Source organism: Bos grunniens, chromosome 29, assembly GCF_055505025.1.
Source record: "Bos grunniens cultivar Pamir isolate PY7600 chromosome 29, Bosgru_T2T1.0, whole genome shotgun sequence".
Taxonomy (NCBI): Eukaryota; Metazoa; Chordata; class Mammalia; order Artiodactyla; family Bovidae; genus Bos; species Bos grunniens.
This window is the reverse complement of record NC_141193.1, coordinates 31,997,662-32,014,144: the sequence shown is the minus strand read 5'-3', so window position 1 is coordinate 32,014,144 and position 16,483 is coordinate 31,997,662. Positions and strand designations below refer to the sequence as shown.

Below are 16,483 nucleotides of genomic sequence, written 5' to 3'. Positions count from 1 at the left end.
CACTATCTCAGTGATTTTGGAGCCCCCCAAAAATAAAGTCTGACACTGTTTCCCCATCTATTTTCCATGGAGTGATGGGACCAGATGCCATGATCTTAGTTTTATGAATGTTGAGCTTTAAGCCAAATGTTTCACTCTCCTCTTTCACTTTCATCAACAGGCTTTTTAGTTCCTTTTCACTTTCTGCCATAAAAGTAGTTATACCAAATATTCATCTATACACTGTGAAAGAAGTATTGTATCAAGCAGAGTTACAGCCAAAGAAAATACTGTTCAGCTCTATACAATGTACAAAATTGAATTCAATTCTTCTGAAACAAAACACGGGAAGGATTTAAGCACAGAGTGGGCTGACGGAAAAATACAAGAGGGGTTAAGGGGTACATGGTCAATGGGGTGGGCTAACACAATGAGTCATTTCTGAGTTTTCAGTTGTTTATTTCTATGATTAGTTCATCTGTATTGCTAACCGTCCTTATCAAAAGTTAAGTTCCTAACTTTCTACAGAAGCTCGGAGACAGGCATACTCTTCTCTTGATGATTTCAGATGAATGGGTCTCAGATTCTTGAGAAAGTCATCCTAGAGTCGTAAAACTGGCAGGAGCATGGGAGAAGATTTACTAAAAAGGGCAAAAAAGGAAAGAATTTATAACTGCAAGTTTTTTCAAATAATTGTAGTAAAAAAAATGTTTTTAAAAAGTCAGTTACCTATACTTAGGAAATAATGTGTAGTCAAACTTCAGGGAATGTTAAGGCCTCCTTATTTGGATATCTAAGTGAAATTGCTATTAACTGGGTATGTGTACCTTCAATTTTGATAGATATTGCTAAATACTGAAAATATTTTAAAAATTTATAGTCCAATCAGTAGTTTATAAATGCTATAGTGAAAGTGAAAGTGAAGTCGTTCAGTAATGTTCAACTCTTTGCGACCCTGTGGACTGTAGCCCACCAGGCTCCTCCACCCATGGGATTCTCCAGGCAAGAATACAGGAGTGGGTTGCCATTTCCTTCTCCAGGGGATCTTCCTGACCCAGGGATTGAACCCAGGTCTCCCGCATTGCAGGCAGATGCTTTAACCTCTGAGCCACCAGGGAAGTCCCTATTGTCTACAATTATTGCAAACATTGTTTAATCTGGTCATAGAATTTTTAGCATTATGTTGGTATTTCTCTTTTTTGAGATACCTTTTCTTGATTCCTAGTTATATTGTCATATTTGTGTCTATTAGACTCTCCTCTTTCTGAACTGACTTTTCAAATCCTTTTCATATCCAGAATTTTCCATTAGGTTGTATGTCTCTTACTTCTTGGCAGGAATTTTTTAGATAATCTTGATAACAGTCCTTTGGTCAATTAGTCTGTTGAAAATATCTTGCCCAACCTCTGATTAGTTTTTCAATTTTGCTTGGTTCAATCCCTGGATTGGGAAGACCCCCTGGAGAAGGGAACAGCTACCCACTCCAGTATTCCGGCCTGGAGAATTCCATGAAGTGTATAGTCCATGGGATCGCAAAGAGCAACGTTCACTTTTTCACTGTTTTTACTTAGAAAAATGTATTGCTATTTTTTTTCAATCTCTGAATAGTCTTTGAATTTTGCTTAATTTACACAGTAAAAATGTATCAATGTACAGTGGAGTTAAATTTATCATTGACATAGAATGGGGTCAAATTTATTCATCATTTCCTCTATACCTTTTTTAAGTGAGTCATTGAAGCAATTTCTTCACATCTCAAAGTCATGAAGATCATTACCTAACAATTTCTTCTAAAATATTTATAGCAAACCATTTGCATTGATGTTTATCTTTGTTCAGGATTTATAGTGTGTATTGGATATATTTTTTTCTCTCCTCACATGATATGTTGTTTTTATGAACTCTTTATTAACAGGTGCTCTATTTCTTTATCATATATTACACTGCTAATCCTTCAATCCTATGTTCTAATATATTTGTTTCATTTTTTCCTGGTCTCCTTGCATTTTTCAGTTGCTTTATTTAATCTCTGTGTAATACAACCCTGTCTTTTATATACATGATTATTTACAGACCACTGGTATGAAGTAATGGGCTTCCCTGGTAGTTCAGCTTGTATAGACTCCGTCTGCAATGCAAGAGACCCTGGTTCAATTCCTGGGTCAGCAAGTTCCCCTGGAGAAGGGGTAGGCTACCCACTCCAGTATTCTTGGGCTTCCCTGATGGCTCAGATGGTAAAGAATCCACCTGCAATGAGGGAGACATGGGTTTGATCTCTGGGTTGGGAAGATCCCCTGGAGGATGGCATGGCAACCCACTCCAGTATTCTTGCCTGGAGAATTCCCATGGACAGAGGAGCCTGGTGGGCTACAGTCCAAGGGGTCACAAGGAGTCGGACACGACTGAGAGACTAAGCACAGTACAGCACAATGACAAAAGAGGCAAAACATTTACTCTTCTGGGGTTGACATTATTGTGGAGAAAAATAGGCAATAAAATAGTTAATTTAAAACATAGCAATTTCTGTCAAACCTCAGCATGAATCAGCCATAGGTATACATATATCCCCTCCCCTTTGAACCTCCCTCCCATGTCCCTCCCCATAGGTTTGACAGAAAACAATAAAATTCTGTAAAGCAATTATCCTTCAATAAAAAAAGAAAAAGAAAAAAATACATAGCAATTTAAGCTTCAGAGATAAATGAATCAAGGGAGAATTGAGAATTAAAGGAATTAATTTTTTTAAAGAATGAACAGCATATTAATCATTGAGAGAATTATATTTAAGGAAGATGTAATGGAGGTGATGAGTGAACCATGTCTGTATTTGAGGGTAAGACTAACGGTACTTTGAAAATCAAGGAGACAAGATCTGAAGCAGGAACATGCCTTTTGTGTTTAAGAAACATCCAGATGGACAGGACAGTTGGAGCAGACTGAGACACCATTTGGTAAACAATTTTAACAACTTTCACTTTTACTTTGAGAGGAATCATCAGGAGTCAGCACAAGACTTTTGAGCCAAAGAATGAAAATTGCACTTCTGTATTGAAAGGAATATTTTAGCCACAATGTCAGCAGTAGAGAGGTGAGATATGGGAAGAACAATGGGAAGAAAATTTTGGAATCTGTTGTAACAACCCAGATATGAAGGTGGTGAAATGACTGTCAAAAATATACATATATATATTTTAACACATTTAAATTTTTTACTTAGTTCATTGATTAAAGATAAAATCAATAAGATGCTGCTACCAGTTTAAAGGAGTATGCAAAGGATAGCGACATACATAGAGCAAAAAAATGAATCTACAGATAGATATGAAATTGATGTTTTGGGTGGTGTATTAATCTGATGTGAAGAACTGACTCATTGAAAAAGACCCTGATGCTAGGAAAGATTGAAGGCAGGAAGAGGAGATGACAGAGGATGAGATGGTTGGATGGCAGCACCGAGTCAATGGACATGAGTTTGAGCGAGCTCTGGGAGTTGGTGATGGACAGGGAAGCCGGGCAAGCTGCAGTCTGTGGTGTTGCAAAGAGTCCTACTGATAGACTGAACTGAACTGATTTTCTTTGTAGAAATTTCCCTTTTTAAATTTTCTCCACTTTCTACTTGGATTTTTTGACCATTTTACAATAGAAGTTTTAGAATTCTTTATTTTTGATACATCTTTGATAGGTGCGTGGTTTACAAATATTTTCTTGAAGTCTATAACCTGTTTATTTCCTCTTGAACTGCCTTTTGTAGATCAAAATTTTGCTTTGATTTTTATTAATTCCAGTTGATCATTTTTTTTCTTGAGGATTACGTTTTTGGATTTATGTCTAAGAAATCTTCACCAAGCTCCAACCCCAAAGATCTTTTCCTAAGTTGTTGTCTAAACATTTTACCATTTTCTATTCTACAAAGCTTGCTCTTTGTTTTGAGTAAATTTTTATGAGTTATGAGATTCTATAAAGGTTAATTAATTAATTTCCTTTTGGTTTATAAAATGCTTATAAGTAAGCATTTCAGTTCAGTCACTCAGTTGCACACAACTGAGTGACTGAACTGATTAGTTTCTTATTGTTGCAATAACAAATTTACTGGCTTAAAACAACAAATTTATTAACTTACAATTCTAGAGGTCAGGAGTCTAAAATGGGTAGACAGGTTTGTTTCCTTCTGGAGGGTCTAGGGGAGAATCTGTTTTCCTGTTTTTTCCAGCTTCAGGAGATTGTCTTCATTCTTTGGTTTATGACCATGGTTTATGACCATGCATATGGGGTCGCACAGAGTCAAACACAACTGAAGCGACTTAGCAGCAGCTGGCATTTTCTAGCTATGTAACTACATGTGAATTATTTAGTCTCTTTCTGCCTGTTTCCCATCTGATAATTAGGCTTATTGATAGTACTTATCTTATAACATTGCTCATAAAGAATGAAAACAGTTAATATTTGTAAAGTGTTTAGAACAGTGCTTTTTAGTGCATTGTAAGTTCTACCACAATTTTTAATTTTTTAAAAATAAGCTTGTAGTTAACTAAGCTCTCAAATCTCTGTCATGTATGTGGCTGCCAACTCAGTCTCCCCCAATCTAAAAGTGTGCAATAAGGCCTTCCCTGGTGGCTCAGACAGTAAAAGTGTGCAATTGATTTCTTTTTTCCAGTCTAAATGCACGACTTTGCATTTAACCCTATTAAATTTCTTCCCGTGGTGCTGGCTCAGCAGCACTTTATTTCCCTCACTTGCTGCATCCACCCATCCACCCGTCTCTGGGTGCAAGTGCTGATAATGAGAGAGGCGGAAAAGAGAAGGGAAAGCAGTGCCCTGCAGACTAAGCATGCAGCCTGCAATCATCAAGTCCTGCCTGCAACTTAACACTGGAGCCCAACCTAATGTAAGTGGTTCTAATCATTTTAAAATTAGACATAGAGTTAAAAGTTGACAAGCACATAAACTTAATAGCTGATCTCCAGGCAACATTACTATCAAACTGCATTCAAAATAAGTCCAGGAGGTTGTTATCCAAAGCACCTCAGTAAAATGAAACGAGCAGGACAATGGTTGTGACAATTGCAAAATTGCTGAGACCACAGGTGGAATTAAATGTCTGTCCTGTAAATTGAATAGAGACAATTCAGGGAAGCAAGCCATCAAAGATACATCACTTGAATCCTGTTTGGCTACTCTGACATTGAAGAAGGTAAGAAAAAGAATCAACTGGGGGAACCCTAAGATGTGGAACTACAAAAATAAACTTGTCATCCCTGACATCTGTGTTTATAAACGCATTATGTTAAAAGACACAGAGTTCCCTATGGCTTGCAATACCAAGATGGCATCTTGGCTGTTTAAGTTTTTCCCATAGCCCAGTCGTAGGGGCTTTTCTTGCTATCTCTTTGCTTCCAGCTTTTGTTTCAGTCTCTCCATAAAAGTTTGCAAAGAGTTAGTTGGACAGTTTCAAAAACACAGTTTATAACCAACCTGCTTCAAAAAGTGAACCTATACTAATTGTTCTTTAATGAAGAAGTAGTTGGCCCACCACACCACCACTACCCCGCCCTTCCAATCCCAGATGGAGATTTTCTTTATCAATAATCCCAGGGCAGGTTTGAATCAAAGAGGTGACACACGCAGGAGCCAGATGTTTGGAGGGTAAGAAGGGGAGGTAGGTTCACACAATTGTTCTGCCTTCTTGATTTCCGCTGAGGTTCTTTCCTGTGGGCCGTAAGACACAGCAACAGGCTCCGGGCGCATGCGCGGACAGCCCCGCAAGGGTTGCAGTGGGAGTCTGCTCACAGGCTGCCTTCCTGTTCCGGTGCAGCTGGTGTTTGCAGAAGAACGCGATCTGAAGGTTGATTTATTTACCCTGTCCCCCCTCCTTTTTTTTTTTTTTTTTAATGAATGGACGTAGATGTCTGTTTGTTGAAACAATTAATAAACTCTAGTGTTGTGATTAAAATTTAACAGAAACACATCCTTGGCTGGCAGGTGGAACTCTCTGCACTGACTCTTGCAATGTTCATAATGTAACTCAGAGTGAGATTAGAGGATTTTTGTTGTTGTTGTTCTGTTTTAAAGAAAACAGCTGATCACTTTCTCTTGTGCAAAGCAATAGGCTCTGGTTCCTGCCCCTTCATTTTGTCTTTTTTGTCCGTGGAGACTCCGAAGATGTTGATGGGGGTGTGGGGGGGGGGGGCGCCTCATCTATGGAGGGAAGGAAATGTGCCTGAAGGTCCGCCTCCTCTTGTGCCAGCTCCTCCTCCCAAGTCTGTTCAAAATCAAAGGTATAGAGTCCTGAGAGACGCAGTCTGATTGCCGTGAAACGAGGAGCTAGGCCAGAGGAAGTAAACTTTTCTCCTTTAAGAAATTTAATCTTTATTTTGAGGGGTAGTTAGAACATGCACACCCATTGATAAAGCTTTAAAGGAGTAGTCAGTGAAAAATAATTAATTTTTTCTTGCACCCTTCCCCCTGCCTTGCCCCAGCTTCCACCCCAGTCCCAGCCATCAGTTCCCTTACCAGAGGTAATCTTTATTAACAGTTTCTAGAGCATTCTTCCAGAGACATCCTATATAGATACAAGCATTCATATATGGATATGCGTCTTAAATACAACAAATAATAACGTTCAATACACATTGTTCTACATCTTGCTTTTTTTCATTTAACAATACATCAAAGGTTTTGTTTTTGTTTGCTTCCCCAAAGTGCTATCGAAGAGAGAAGTCATCCTTCGGTTCAATGATCTGATTCAGGTTCTGGCTCACTATACTGACAACAAAGATACCAAATTAAACTCTACCTCAATCTCAGGTCATGTCAGTCTAGAGAAACAGGGATCTGCTATTTCTGCTAAATATGACTTCAAATAACAAGAAGTTTGGCGTGGATAGAAAAGAAGGGGAAGGATGGATTCTGTTTAATATTAATAGGATGCCGTGTGGGACTGACAGTTGAGCAGAAGGACCCTTTGAACTCAGTCCTGCGAAACAAAAACCCATTAGTGCCTCTCCCTGCGTTTGTAAGTAGGACTCAGACTTACTGGTCATAGTTGTGTCATTTTTGCTAGTTAAGGAACTCTAGGGGCAAGATAACATCAGTATTCTGGATACAATACAGTTGACCCGTGAACAGTATGGGGGCTATGGGTACCAACCTCCTATGCAGCTGAAAATCCACGTGCAGGTTTTGACTTACCCAAGGTAACTAGTAATAGCCTACTGTTAACCAGAAGACTTACTGGTAATATAAACAGTCCATTAACACGTATTTTGTATATGTACTGTATAACCTTGCAAGACAACTTCACCCAGTGACTCAGTGGTAAAGAATCCACCTGGATGCAAGAGACTTGCAGAAGACACAGCTTCGATCCCTGGGTCAGGAAGATCCCCTGGAAGAGGAAATGGCAACCCTCTCCAGTACTCCTGCTTGAGAAATCCCATGGACAGAAGAGCCTGGCAGATTGCAGTCCACGGGGTCAAAAAGAGTGGGACTCAACTAAAGCAACAACAACAACAAAAATGTATTATATACAGTGTATTCTTACAATAAAGTAAGTTAGAGAAAAGATGCTATAAAGAGAAACTTAAAACATATTTACAGTACTGTTTTTATCAATAGTGTACATTTATGTCATCTGTTTACAAGATGAATTGTCTGTCAATATCTGCATCAATATTGTCTTATACAAAACACTGTAGATGTTATGTATGCATATTACTAATGCTAGACACCAATGAAAAGATAATGTGAAAAAATTCAGATTTATTTACTGGTATAATGAGTCATGTATTGATAACAAAGAAGAAGCAATATGATTGCTTTATGGTAGTGTGGTGTAATCGATACAATAGCTTCACAGTAGCCTAGCCTGTACACTAATGAATTTATTGTAATAAAAATTTTATGGCATACAGTATTACAGTGTTGAAAACTGTGACTTTTTTGAAAAACCACTGACTTGTGACGATAGAATGATATGCAGTTTCTCTAATTACAAGAGAGTTGCACTGTACATATGTACATTATATATATGACATGTATGTCATATATGCAATTCTTTGAAAGCAAAGTTATAAAACAGTAAGAAAACTAACACATTAATTTTACATTAAATACCACTCACCTTTTACCTATGTAAGATTAGACTAGTGTATTTTATGCATTCATGACATACCTAACTTTTTCTTAATCATTTCAATATTTCTAGGGTATATGGTTCATCTATGAGTCTTTTCAAATTGTCACAAATCTCCAAAATTTTTTCTAATATATTAATTTAAATAAATCCATGTATAAGTTGACCTGCACAGCTCAAACCAGTGTTGTTTTAAGGGTCAGTTGTACAAGGGAGGTGGAGATGGAAACATGTCAGGCTTTGGACTGGAACAGACCTGAATGTTAATACTGGTGGTTATAACAGTTTTTAACTTAAATAAGTTATTGGACCTCTCAGGACCTTCATTTTCCTTTATGTAAAATAGAAACACATATCTTAAAGAGTGGTTGTGAGACGTTGTTAAAAAAAGTCAGGGTCTGTAGGCATCTGCTGTCGCTGTGATAATGCCACATAACAAACAATCCCAGATTTTCCACGACTTACAGCGATGGTCATCCATTTCACACGCATGGTTCTCTTCCGGTGATTTGGCTGTCGTCAGCGGTACTTGCCTGAACTTGGCTGGACTCAGCTCTGGGTCAAGTTCAGGTTGGCTCAATATGTCTTGGTTTCAGGTCAAAAAGCAACAATTACTGGGGGATATGTTCCTCTCATGGTGGAAGAAGGAGCCTCAAGAAAGCTGGCAGAAACTCACCAGTCCTCTTTCAGGCTCAGCTTGTAACTGGCACATTCTTACTTCTGCCCATGTTATATTGGTCAAAACATAATATGACTGAAGCCAAAGTCAATGGAGTAGGAAGAATACAGTACCCATAGTGAACCTCAGGGAAGGAAGAATTGCAGACAAAATGTATAGGCACACAGTGAAAGTGTTAGTCACTCAGTGGTGTCTGACTCTGTGACCCCATGAACTGTAGCCCACCAGGTTCCTCTGTCCAGGGAATTCTCCAGGCAAGAATACTGGAGTGGGGTGCCATTTCCCACTCCAGGGGATCTTCCCAACCCAGGTCTCCCACACTGTAGGCAGATTCTTTACCATCTGAGCCACTCCAGGGAAGTTATTGTTCTTCTTATTATATATTATATTATCATAATATAACTATTATATCAATTTATTAGCACACTGAGGAAGCAAATCTAGATAAAAAGGCAGATGTTAAATTTCACTATCAACATTAGCATATTACTGTCATATGTTATATAATAACATATTTGTTATTATTATATACCTTTCACATACAGAAGGCATAAGACACTGCACTAAATTTATAATACTTCTAAAAAACACCCTAAAAAGCAATGTTTTGAAAACATTTAATGTTTTTCAACTTTAAAAAGGCAATCTGTTTGTTATCATCTCATCGATATACCTAATCAGCACTGAAAACATTTAATATTTTTAAACTTTAACAAGGCAATCAGTTTGTTATCTTGTCATCTATATACCTAATCAGCACTGGTGTAGAATCTGAAAAAGACTGTTCCCTCTAAGCAGGTGCCACCCCAGGGCTAATAGCATGGCAGTTCAGTTCAGTTGCTCAGTTGTATGCAACCCCATGAATTACAGCACACCATGCCTCCCTGTCCATCACCAACTCCCAGAGTTCACTCAGACTCACGTTCATCGAGTCAGTGATGCCATCCAGCCATCTCATCCTCTGTCGTCCCCTTCTGCTCCTGCCCCCAATCCCTCCCACCATCAGAGTCTTTTCCAACTCTTCGCATGAGGTGGCCAAAGTACTGGAGTTTCAGCTTTAGCATCATTCCTTCCAAAGAACACCCAGGACTGATCTCCTTTAGAATGGACTGGTTGGATCTCCTTGCAGTCCAAGGGACTCTCAAGAGTCTTCTCCAACACCACAGTTCAGAAGCATCAATTCTTCAGCATTCAGCTTTCCTCACAGTCCAACTCTCACATCCATACATGAGCACTGGAAAAACCATAGCCGTGACTAGACGAACCTTTGTTGGCAAAGTAATGTCTCTGCTTTTCAATATGCTATCTAGGTTGGTCATAACTTTCCTTCCAGGAGTAAGCGTCTTTTAATATCATGGCTGCAATCATTATCTGCAGTGATTTTGGAGCCCCAAAATATAAAGTCTGACACTGTTTCCACTATTTCCCATTTATTTCCCATGAAGTGATGGGACCGGATGCCATGATCTTCGTTTTCTGAATGTTGAGCTTTAAGCCAACTTTTTCACTCTCCTCTTTCACTTTCATCAAGAGGCTCTTTAGTTCCTCTTGACTTTCTGCCATAAGAGTGGTGTCATCTGCATATCTGAGGTTATTGATATTTCTCCCAACAATCTTGATTCCAGCTTGTGCTTCTTCTAGCCCAGCATTTCTCATGATGTACTCTGCATAGAAGTTAAATAAGCAGGGTGACAATATACAGCCTTGATGTACTCCTTTTCCTATTTGGAACCAGTCTGTTGTTCCATGTCCAGTTCTAACTGGTGCTTCCTGACCTGCATATAGGTTTCTCAAGAGGCCAGTCAGGTGGTCTGGTATTCCCATCTCTTTCAGAATTTTCCGCAGTTTATTGTGATCCACACAGTCAAAGGCTTTGGCATAGTCAAGAAAGCAGAAATAGATGTTTTTCTGGAACTCTCTTGCTTTTTCCATGATCCACCAGATGTTGGCAATTTGATCTCTGATTCCTCTGCCTTTTCTAAAACCAGCTTGAACATCTGGAAGTTCACGGTTCATGTATTGCTGAAGCCTGGCTTGGAGAATTTTGAGCATTACTTTACTAGCATGTGAGATGAGTGCAATTGTGTGGTAGTTTGAGCATTCTTTAGCATTGCCTTTCTTTGGGATTGGAATGAAAACTGACCTTTTCCAGTCCTGTGGCCACTGCTGAGTTTTCCAAATTTGCTGGCATATTGAGTGCAGCACTTTCACAGCATCATCGTTCAGGATTTGAAATAGCTCCACTGGAATTCTATCACCTCCACTAGCTTTGTTCATAGTGATGCTTCCTAAGGCCCACTTGACTTCACATTCCAGGATGTCTGGCTCTAGGTCAGTGATCACACCATCGTGATTATCTTGGTCATGAAGATCTTTTTTGTGCAGTTCTTCTGTGTATTCTTGCCACCTCTTCTTAATATCTTCTGCTTCTGTTAGGTCCATATCATTTCTGTCCTTTTTTGAGCCCATCTTTGTATGAAATGTTGCCTTGGTATCTCTGATTTTCTTGAAGAGATCTCTAGTCTTTCCCATTCTGTTGTTTTCCTCTATTTCTTTGCATTGATCACTGAGGAAGGCTTTCTTATCTCTTCTTGCTATTCTTTGGAACTCTGCATTCAGATGCTTATATCTTTCCTTTTCTCCTTTGCTTTTCACTTCTCTTCTTTTCACAGCTATTTGTAAGGCCTCCCCAGACAACCATTTTGGTTTTTTGCATTTCTTTTCCACGGGGATGGTCTTGATCCCTGTCTCCTGTAGAATGTCACGAACCTCTGTCCATAGTCCATCAGGCACTCTATCTATCAGATCTAGTCCCTTAAATCTATTTCTCACTTCCACTCTGTAATCATAAGGGATTTGATTTACATCATACTTGAATGGTCTAGTGGTTTTCCTTATTTTCTTCAATTTAAGTCTCAATTTGGCAATAAGGAGTTTATGATCTGAGCCACAGTCAGCTCCCGGTCTTGTTTTTGCTGACTGTATAGAGCTTCTCCATCTTTGGCTGCAAAGAATATAATCAATCTGATTTCGGTGTTGATCATCTGGTGATGTCCATGTGTAGAGCCTTCTCTTGTGTTGTAGGAAGAGGGTGTTTGCTATGACCAGTGCGTTCTCTTGGCAAAACTCTATTAGCCTTTGCCCTGCTTCATTCCGTATTCCAAGGCCAAATTTGCCTGTTACTCCAGGTGTTTCTTGACAACCTACTTTTGCATTCCAGTCCCTATAATGAAAAGAACATCTTTTTGGGGTGTTAGTTCTAAAAGGTCTTGTAGGTCTTCATAGAACCATTCAACTTCAGCTTCTTCAGTGTTACTGGTTGGGGCATAGACTTGGATTATTGTGATATTGAATGGTTTGCCTTGGAAACGAACAGAGATCATTCAGTCGTTTTTGAGATTGCATCCAAGTACTGCATTTTGGACTCTTTTGTTGACCATGATGGCTACTCCACTTCTCTAAGGGATTCCTGCCCGCAGTAGTAGATATAATGGTCATCTGAGTTAAATTCACCCAATCCAGTCCATTTTAGTTCGTTGATTCCTAGAATGTCGACGTTCACTCTTGCCATCTCCTGTTTGACCACTTTCAATTTGCCTTGATTCATGGACCTAACATTCCAGGTTCGTATGCGATATTCCTCTTTACAGCAGAAGACCTTGCTTCTATCACCAGTCACATCCACAACTGGGTATTGTTTTGCTGTGGCTCCATTCCTTCATTCTTTCTGGAGTTATTTCTCCACTGAATTCCAGTAGCATATTTGGCACCTACTGACCTGGGGAGTTCCTATTTCAGTGTCCTATCATTTTGCCTTTTCATACTGTTCATGGGCTTCTCAAGGCAAGAATACTGAAGTGGTTTGCCATTCCCTTCTCCAGTGGACCACATTCTGTCAGACCTCTCCACCATGACCTGCCCGTCTTGGGTGGCCCCACATGGCATGGCTTAGTTTCATTGAGTTAGATCAGGCTGTGGTCCATGTGATTAGATTGACTAGTTTTCTGTGATTATAGTTTCAGTGTGTCTGCCCTCTGATGCCCTCTCGCAACACTTACCATCTTACTTGGGTTTCTCTTACATGGCAAGTGCCTAACAAAAATAACTCCTTGCCTGAAGCAGACGTGGCTCTGCTGGAAAACATAGGAGTTGGCACCTTGGTGAGCTGACCAAGCACTGAACAGGAGCTGCCCCCTCAGCAGCATGCTGTGCAGTGCACAACCTGTGTGCCATATACAGTGATGCTGCTCCCGAGAGGGGAAGGCGGCCCAGGAGTCTCATCCCGCATGGGTTCTGGCTCATTGCCACCAATGCCAGAAGCAGTTTCCTTGGAGCTTTGATTCACAGCCTACTTTCCACGTTCCAAAGTATGGACTGGAAAGTTGGAGCTTTGAGAACACCATGACATTCATTTCCCAGAACTCCTGAAACTTTTCATGTCTGAACCCACACCCAGGTGATGTGGGAACTTGCAGGCAGCTCTAAGTCCTGGGAGCTAGGATCACAGAGAAACGCACAGACTTACACGACTTAATTTCTTTCATCCTGACTGACAGGATAAGGACAGAAGGAAGAGGAGAGAAATCTAAAGGAGCTTTACTGGCGCTGACATTCTAAGCTTGCCAGAGATAAGCAGCTAGTGGGGAGTAGGGGGGTGGGGTAGGAGGCTGCAGACATGGTGGGGCTGGGGGGAGAGCTTGAGAGGGGCACCCAGGGTCAGGTGGGCGGGGGAGACCCTTATTCTACACAGTACAACCAATGTGAGGAGAAAAGATGTGGAATTCAGTCCTAAATTGCTTATTTGGAAAATAATTAGTAAGTGGTTAGTGGACAGTGGTTCCACTGAATGGAATATTAATTTTCCCCAAAGTTATTTAGAACCTAGTCATGGAGAGGAGAGGAAGAAGGTGGGAGGGGAGAAACAGAGACAGAGAGAGGAGAGATAGAGACAGAGGGAGAAGACACAGGGAGAGAGACAGAGAGAAGGGATAGGAATGGAAGCGAGAGAAGACAGAAACCAAGGGCTTTGCCCACCGTCCCGCCCCCACCCCAGAACCTGTGTGCAGCTCAGGGTCTGGCACAATAATAATGAAGGTGTGAGAGTGAGAAGAGGTGAGGTGACATCGGTCTCTATGATGCTACTGAAAGCATTGCCCAGAGATCAGACTGGAACATCTAAACTTCCCACTGACTTGTTGGCTCTCTTGTTTGGAGAACTTCCATATATGCTCTTTAGCATAACTCGTCCATCCTTGCCCTACTTCCTTCATTGTCCTTCTAGACTTTGCTCTTCCTTCCACTTCCCCTCCTGCAGACAGAACAAAGGAAAGCATCTCTGGCTCCCTGCCTTGAAGACGGTCTCTTTGGTTTTCCTGTTTCCTCTCTTGTGAGAGGCTGTCAGGCACTTCCTCTGAGGTTTATCTGCAGTCTGATCTGTCAGTCTTTGAGATGGTCTCTCTCTTGGTCTCTCCCTGCAGCGACACCACGAGGCCCCCCTCAGTAAGGTCTGAGGAGCAGCCGCTCACCTGGCGATCTTAGCTGCCGGGCTATTCTCTCCTGCGCTGTGGAGACTGAAGCTCCTGAAGAAGGAAGGGGGTAGAAGGATGCTGCCTGGTGAATGCTGCTTGGATACCAGCAAGAATTGAAGCTTGGCTTCTTTTCACCCTTTAAAATGTGGATGGGCTCACGTCTTACCTGCCTGCTATGCTCAGGAATGACTCTCACCACTGGACAGCCCCGTCTTTTACCTGAACCCGTTCCAGATCCATCCAGAGCCCAGCTGCCGGCACAGGGATTCAGCATTCCGAGCATGGCATGTTTATTTCGAAACAGTCATGAGGCTTGATTTGATGTAGTGAAAGAAATTAGTGCTTGCTGAATACAGCTCAATTATTACTGCATTAATTCATACAGATTAGCAGCTGACATTGGCTGGGAGGCAAGAATTCGGACATTTCAGTAAGTTTGGCTGAAGAGAGCTGCCTCTCCACGGCTGCTGAACACCCCTCCTTAGCCCCAACGTGCAGATGATGACTCCGTGTCTGGAATGACTTTCACATCCGGGGTGCATGATGTCATTTTAATGTTAGCTGGAAACGGGCAAATTAAAACATGGTTGAGAGATGCCCCAAAATCAGTCATCAAACTGACACCCTTAGAGACCTGCTTTCTCCCAAGCCTATCATCAAATGACTCTTCAAAGTTGGAAGAAACTGGAACATGCTACCAAGGAGATGTAGCAAGATTCCTTCCTGTGCATCATCAACCTTGGTATGTGAATCTGTACCTTGTGTAAGCAGTTAGGTGTCTCAGCTGCAGGTAACAACGGCGAACACATAAAGGATGATTTGCTTGCTGTATACTCCTCTCCAAAATAATATGTTGAAACCAGGACTCCTAATACCTCAGAATGTGGCTTTATTTGGAGATAGGACCTTTATAGATGTGATTAAATTAAAAGGGATCCTGGGGACTTCCCTGGTGGTCCAGTGGTTAAAACTTCACCTTCTAATGCATGGGGTTGGTTCGATCCCTGGTCAGGGATCTGAGGTCCCATATGCCTCGTGGCCAAAAAGCCAAAACAGTAAACAAGAGCAATATTTTTACAAATTCAATACTTGAAAAATGGTCCACATCAAAGAAAAAAAGAATCTTAGAAAAAAACAAAGGAATCCCTCCGAATGGGCCCTTGTGTTAATTCAGCATTCTCCAGGGAAACAGAACCAATAGGATACACAGAGAGAGAAAGAGAGAGAGAGAGAGATTCATTACAGGAAATTGGCTTGCGTGGTTATTTTGTTGTTGTTCAGTCACTAAGTCCTGTCTGACTCTTTGAGACCCCATAGACTGCAGCACACCAGGCTTCCCTGTCCTTCACTATCTCCCAGAGTTTGCTCAAACTCATGTCCATTGAGTCAATGATGTCATCCAACAATCTCATCCTCTGTAGCCCCCTTATCCTCCTGCCTTCAATCTTTCCCAGCATCAAGGTCTTCTCCAATGAGTTGACTTTTCGCATCAGGTGGTCAAAGTACTGGAGCTTCAGTACCAGTCCTTCTAATGAATATTCAGGGTTGATTTCCTTTAGGATGGACTGGTTGGAACTCCTTGCAGTCCAAGGGACTCTCAAGAGTCTTCTCCAGCACCACAGTGCAATGCATGGTTATGCAAGCTGGCAAGTCCCATGATCAGCAAGACTGTGTCAGCAGGTTGAAGGCACTGGAGAGCAGATGGTTTAGTTTCCACCTGATCTGATGACCTGGGAACTGGGAGAGCTGAAGGGGTTGCTGCTGCTGCTGCTAAGTCGCTTTAGTCGTGTCCGACTCTGTACGACCCCATAGACGGCAGCCCACTAGGCTCCCCCGTCCCTGGGATTCTCCAGGCAAGAACACTGGAGTGGGTTGCCGTTTCCTTCTCCAATGCATGAAAGTGAAAAGCGAAAGTGAAGTCGCTCAGTCAGGTCCGACTCAGCGACCCCATGGACTGCAGCCTACCAGGCTCCTCCATCCATGGGATTTTTCAGGCAAGAGTACTGGAGTGGGGTGCCATTGCCTTCTCCGAGCTGAAGGGGTAAGTGCATCCAATTGCTGGCAGGCTTGAGGCTCAGGAAGAGCTGATGTTTTGGTTAGGAAAAAAGTGAGCCCTAGTTCAAAGAAGGCATAGACAGGAGAAATTCTTTCTTACTCGGGGAAAGG

At 41.3% G+C, this 16,483-nt stretch overlaps 1 long non-coding RNA gene across 1 annotated transcript; it reads right to left on the bottom strand.

Annotated features, from left to right (window-relative positions):
• Positions 1 to 369: 369 nt before the first annotated feature.
• On the bottom strand, positions 370 to 4,228 carry LOC147342468 (uncharacterized). The gene is made up of 2 exons (XR_015158150.1): positions 4,100 to 4,228; positions 370 to 620 (listed from the first exon to the last, which is right to left on the bottom strand). It is a non-coding gene; the product is annotated as an uncharacterized LOC147342468 (long non-coding RNA).
• Between the last annotated feature and the right edge of the window lie 12,255 nt (positions 4,229 to 16,483).